The following is a 7,244-nucleotide window of genomic DNA, read 5'->3' as shown; positions in this document are numbered from 1 at the left end:
ACTAAAATTTAATTTTCACGTAAATAATTTCGTAGGTCAAAGACAGTCCTAAGCCTGTGTAAAGTATGAAAGGAAATCAGAAGGCTATTTCTATTTTTATTTTCTAATACTTACTAAACTAATGCTTATACTCAATACTAGATTGCGATTGACTATTCATTGAACTAATTAACATAAAAGAAGTAGGTTGTACCTACAGTCATAAGAATAGTATTTTTTTTTAATTAGAAAAAAGTTGTTCAATCGCAACCGCTCAATATATCAGAAAGATGCAAACAACAACCAACCTATCACTATATCTGAATGATCTATTTGAATGAGTGAGCCGCACACGAGTTGCGAGTTAAACGAGCTACTGAGTTATACTGAGCTACTGATATAAAGATATGAAAGAGTGATTCATATCCCAGTGATTGAAAGATGCATATCTATCTTTTCTTTTCAATGACACATTTTGCCCATGTCTACTGTGCACTGTTCTAAGCTGGTATATTAAAGTCTTACAAAAAAAACATTTTGTCTTAGAGTATCGCTTGTAACGAAACCATAGCGCGCATTTAAACGCGACAACGCCATCTATCGAGCGAGTAGGAAGCATTCAAATGTTAGTCGCAAACATACCGTTCCTTCAGTAACGTCCTTGGTGGGCGAAAATGAACTAAGGATGAACTATACTTAAAAACATTTGATCTACATAATTTGCACTTGTACTGTATACATTAAATTCGAACAAAATTTACACATTATGAATATATACATAATAAATATAACAATTTGACCTTATACTAACAAAGTTTAAATATGAATAACAATATTATCTTAAAATAATTAACATAGATATGGAAAGACAATTTAACAATATTGTGATTTTGTACATTTGATCTAAAAGTAAAGTAGTAAATATTTGTTGTATACTTACTTGATTTTAAAAATATGTAAAGTGTAAATTTCTTCTAAAATAACATGCGTAAAACATAAAACTTATGCAACTACGGGTAAAATACATATTTTGGATGTTGGTCTCTTGATGGTTGAGGATTTGGTGCGTAACGTGACGACACGGGTGATATTACGAATAGTTGTCACTATCCATACAAGTGGGAAGTTCTCATCAATACAAAGAATATAAGTCCAAACGAGGTATTTTACATATTCAGTTTATTTGTTTATTTACTCAGTTGTCGAGTTCCCTCGACTTTCTCTGGTCTCCATCATCAGGTCAGCTCCCAACCTTCACTGTTGCATAGGTTTTGTCAATACAAATAATTTAAGCCCAAACACGAGGTTTACATATTCAGTTGTCGAGTTCCCTAGACTTTCTCTGGTCTCCATCATCAGGTCAGCTCCAAACCTTCACTGTTGCAAAGGTCTTGTCAATACAAATAATTTAAGCCCAAACACGAGGTAGTTTACATATTCAGTTGTCGAGTTCCCTGGACCCTCTCTGGTCTCCATCATCAGGTCAGCTCCAAATCTTCACAGTTGAATAGTGCTTTTAGGCGTACACCTGAGTGTCAAGTTTTTACCCTATGTATGCCTACAACTTTCGAAGGTTGCCCTCGATTTCTCAGGGTTTCCATCATCAGATCCTGACCTGATGACTATGGGACCAACTGGCAGCTATTCCGAGTCGAACAAAAAAAGAATCACGTAGATCGGTCTATAAACCTCGGAGTAATCGATGTGTATGTGTAACCTCCTCCTTTTTGGGAAGTCGGTTAAAAATGGAATAATTTTATCAAATTAGTGTATTGTCATCGGTCCTCAATAAATCTACAAAGTTTGAACGAAATCTGGCCGTTTAAAGTGGGTCAAAATCGCGCCCAAAGAAGTCGGTTACAAACATACAAACATACAGGTGAAGCTAATAAAAAGCGTGTAAAATGGCTACCCGTAATTTGAACGAGTTTTTGTGGGCATAAAGTGCCGCAAGTTGAAGCCGGTTTCCCCATACATTTGGCAGGTGAGGTTTTATAGATAGGTACAATGTTTATATGTCAACATATCCACGTGGATTGGCGGGTGAATGGAGTTCATTGGTACATTGTTTCACGTTTTCAACGGAATTTACGTAATATTGTGTTGATATCATAATTAATTACATGTTTCGAGCTGTTAATACATAATACTGATATGTATACTTGCTGTAAAATTTGCATTTACGTAGGTATTTTTATCCATATTACCTCATTGGTCTATGATGAGCAAATAGTGTTTTCTATTTCGTTCAGTAATTTCTCAGTAACAGAGTGAAGTCATATCTAGATTTGTTGAAGAGGAAACTGTGGGTGTACTTCTCTGAAAGGTGCCGATAGTCTTCTTAGTAATTTTCCCATGGGTTAATACGTATTATAAAAATAACTGGCTATTTTAACAGTTATAGTAGTCTACAGTTATGTCTTTGTAAATCCTTAGTCGCACAAAGGAACGTATTCTCCCAGACTCAAGTAAGATTCTCAAGCATATACAATGAAACAAAATTATGATAAAACTGTAGTATTGTACCATGTTTTAATTACATAAGACAGTAGTGTGCAACGATTGATATGGGCCCAGCTGTTTATAACAGGAAGGCGTAATTATGAAATGTGTAGTAATAAATACTATCGGTAGTGATAAGGTTTTTATGATGCGTCAATGTTCAATTGATAGTTTAATTTACGTAAAAGTGAAGTTGACTTGCCAAATGTTACAGCTATCTTTTGTTTTTTCACTACTTGGTAGAGATTGCTTACCTATATATTTTTTTTATACTTCACACTATGTTATTTGGGATCCTGCTCTGTAATAGTCGTTATGTGAAAACACGTAACAAGTAAATTATACTTTGTTACTGCAATAAAGACACGAAATGATGTTCCGACACTATAAATATGTATAATATTATTGTCCTTTGACTTTTGAGAACACAATAATTTACCTTTCTATAAGCTATTTTTAGTCTTAAATTATTTTTAGGAATACACAAAATAAGATGCAACAAAAGAAAATGTAACGCGTATCGACTGCTTAGCATTCAGCTCAAGTCGTAAGGGTCAACCGAGAGAAATGGGCCAGAATGGTGCCCTTGAGTGGAGGCTTATACTACTTACCTACCAACAGTTTATCACCTTGCCCAGGTCGTGTTGATCGTCATTTGTTAGAGTTCCATTATCACGCCATCATCTATAAAGTTGTAATGATTGTCATGTCAATCTTAAGGAATTTGATAAACGTTGCTTCATTTGTGTAGACATTTAACTTACTGAAACTTTCATTTATTATACATACTTTCTTTTATTATTTAACTATCAGCATGAAGGGTTTTGTGATCCAAATTGGTCGATCTATGATGATAACTAACAAAAGCGTTCAAAACAGCGTTAACAATGCGTTCTTTTAAACCATGTCTTTCTCCTAGGAATTGTTCGTGAGCTACATCGACGGTAAAAAGGTAGTCCTGTAATTTAAAAATTCTAAAAGAATACGACTTCACAACAAAATAAAACTAAGTTTAAGTATTAGGTGTACTCTGGGTTTACAGAGAACCTACTGTGTGCACCAGACGAACTTTGTGATCATGGGTAGTGGTCACGAAAGCCGTAAAAGACAGGAAAACTTCCAAACATTTCAACAGTAGAATTTTTAAAATCTTTGCTGCATCATGTTCCTTTTTTTGTCAAACTTTGTGTAGTTGGAACCACCTTTTGTTGGACAGGTGATGATATTCGTTAGGCAGACAGCGATTACAGAATTTACGCCAAAGAATCAGATCATGTAGTATGGTTGTAGAGGTAATAATGAGGTAATGGATTCAATTTCTAAACAGGAATTTGTGTATTTTTCATGTTTGCATTTATTTAGTTTTTGTTGTTGTGATTAATTTGTATCATAGAAAATGAACACTACTCCTCAACTAGATATTACAACGTAAACTCGAATTTCGAAGAGTACAGATGCGCACAATATATTCTACAACTAGTAAATACAATTGTGTACAAAGCTTTCATCACAATAAAACAGCACTTATCAATTCCGACTAGACATATCACATAGACAATGATTACAAAATATACCGCAACGTATGAATCACTTTGAATTCTTAGTATATTTATCCATGTTTGAGAACATACATAGTTTACTCGATGACGAAGGTGTTACACATGAACAAGATCAAGGTAATTTCAACGTAGACTGTATTATAGACTTGTTTGTTCTTTAGTGTACTGCTTAGAAGATAATGGGTGGTTCTATAGATTTTACATGTACTATAACAATTGTTATGTATTTGAGAGTGAGTAATGTAAGCAGATCAGTGGATTGCGTTAAGTGAATTTTGCGAATCAATATGATTTTAGCTGCTGATTTCATAAAATTTATCTAAACTTTAGCTAAGTCAAAAGGATTCCCCGTCTGGGAAAAACATAAATAAAATGATACACGAATTACTATCAGTTATTACGGGTATTTTAAGTACTTGGGATTCTCAGTATTACCCAGTGATTTACCCATAATACTGTAGCGGAGAGGTTTCACTTCAAAAAGTGATGAATAAACAAATGAATATTGGTGGAAAAGTGGTTTAAGTATACGAGTAAGTATCTAAGGATAAGTTGCACCATTTAACAATATAATTAGCCTTGCACTTGCCGGCCATTGGTCAAATCGGCGATACCGCTATAGTTAAATGATGCAACTCACCGTAAATATAATATAGCTTCACACAGATTTCACTGAAATACGAGAATACGCCGATCTTCACGGTTTTACTTGCATTTTCCTTTAAGGTGTAAGTGTAATGCCATGTTCTATCTCTACACCGTCGTACATGTTATCTAAATCTGTTTAGTCATTAAATAGTGTTACAACTTCCTCGTTTCAAATATTTGACTGAAACCCAATCTTTCAGAGTTATAATAATCGTGTTTTTGTAGGTATTTAGTATTAAGTGAAACTACTACGTTTAACGATGAAAAACATTAAGTTTCGTCCGATTTTTGCAGTCAGAAATTATATTCAGTAAGTATTTTTATAATCAAACGAGTTGGTGATTAGAGTTTGGTCTCACCAGATTCTAACGACTGATTGCACACCTGTAATTTTTCTCTTCCTTATAAAACAAGAAAATATAAGTGACACTATCTAATTTATTATTTTTATGTTATAGTTCGGCCATTCAGAGAATGCGTTCCTGACACGTCGCGATTGAACTGACGACGTAATAACATTCATTGATTATTGATATAATAATGTTGTTTTAATGCTCCTCAATTGTTAAAACGGTAAACAACCAGCAAAAATATTTTTATCGTAACTGCAACGCCATTGCAAAGTTACGTCGTCAGTTCAATCGCGACGTGTCAGGAACGCATTCTCTGAATGGCCGAACTATAATCTGTGATATTGATTTAATGATTAATTATTAAACGGGCCATGAACAAGGCTCGTGATATCGGCCCGAAGAAAAAAATAAGTTGTTTTGACATAAATATTATGATAACTATGTCCATTATCATCGCTTGTAATTATTGTGCAGGCCTAGTAATCTACAAAACAATACAACTGACTGTTTGTCATTTACCGAAAAAAAAATATATAAAAAGCATAATATAATGGTCTCATAAAGCTTTCCAGAGTATTGTAAAATTATTTGGGTTGTTTTTTTAATGGTAGGTAGGTATTTTATTTTGTAAACGTATAATTCTACACCAAAAAAGGTATTTTTTGTAAAAAATCTTTAACTTTTGGACAGCCAGCTTCCCGAGTACCATTGGCTATACTTTATCCTAGTACGGGCAGTAGTTCCGATGAAGTAGTAAAATGTAGAGAGTTATTACACTAATTGTTTCTCTTATCGATGAAACCATCTGCTGTGACCTAATATCGATCATTGATTGTTTAAAATACATATGTCATATCAACAACCAGTGCAGCCCACGTTCTGTCTTGTTATTTTCCACTGCAGAAGATTTTTTCCTAAACTACATTTATTTTTATTAGTTTCACAGATATGTACACAGTTTATATAACAAGAAAAAAAATGAACAATAAAGTACGAAGGCACTACTTATTTCTCTTTCAGCTTTTTTAGTTCTTTACCCGAAATTAATTTGGAATCATAAAAACCACTGACCAGACGGTCTTTCTTAATTTAATGGAATTATATAGGTAAATAGGTACGAAGGTGATACCGTCATTTCCACTTTTCATTAATTTCCTTTTTTTATTGTCAAAAGAAAGTAAATTTATTAAAGTTCGGCCATTCAGAGAATGCGTTCCTGACACGTCGCGATTGAACTGACGACGTAACTTTGCAATGGCGTTGCAGTTACGATAAAAATATTTTTGCTGGTTGTTTACCGTTTTAACAATTGAGGAGCATTAAAACAACATTATTATATCAATAATCAATGAATGTAGTTACGTCGTCAGTTCAATCGCGACGTGTCAGGAACGCATTCTCTGAATGGCCGAACTATAACATAGGTTTTAATGCAACTGTGAACAAATTCCACACACGTTCCTCTCATTCATTGCCATATCAATATAAAAACAGCTGTCGATTTCTATATTTTGCCCTTGACCAGCTATTGTTCTTTAAAAATATCGATAAGAAGATAAAGAATAAACAAATTAACGGCAACTCTATAAGAAATGAAGTTCAGTAGGTATCTACATACGTTGAAAAACAATTGTGATAAAAAAGTAGTTTATCGGAAATCAGACCATCGATTTGGATTTTTCCATAGCGACTGAATTTGTTTTGACGGTTTCAGGATACATTTTAGACCCAGCCAATTAGACTTAAATAAATCCTGGTACTATGCGTGAACTGGAATGTGGAATGTAAAAAAAATGGCGGCTGTTCTTTTTTTAAATATAGAACTGAATCTATACTACCTATGTATATTGTTATTTTTATGTTGCTTAAACACTTTTTCAATAAGTGTTAATATTTCATACTCTCTAATATCACGAACTAAAGCCGTGCACAGATTAAGAAAAACAAAAAGAATGCGGCTATAATTAATCCAGTATCAAGTTAATCGTAAAAATATTGAATTATCTAAAGATAGCGAAATATCGCCGGACAAAAGTCACTAGTTTAATAAAAGTAAACATTCCTAAAATATAAGAAATAGCTACATTTCTGCTAATTTGTCTTGTTAGGGTTTGCACTACGTGCATACCAAATTCGGATTTTAGCTCCACGGTTAAAACTGGTACATCGGTTACGAGAACAATTTTATGCCGTCCCGAAACGA

The sequence above is a fragment of the Helicoverpa zea genome, chromosome 1, assembly GCF_022581195.2.
Source record: "Helicoverpa zea isolate HzStark_Cry1AcR chromosome 1, ilHelZeax1.1, whole genome shotgun sequence".
NCBI lineage: Eukaryota > Metazoa > Arthropoda > Insecta > Lepidoptera > Noctuidae > Helicoverpa > Helicoverpa zea.
The sequence above is the reverse complement of the archived record's forward strand: the minus strand, read 5'-3'. Positions refer to the sequence as shown.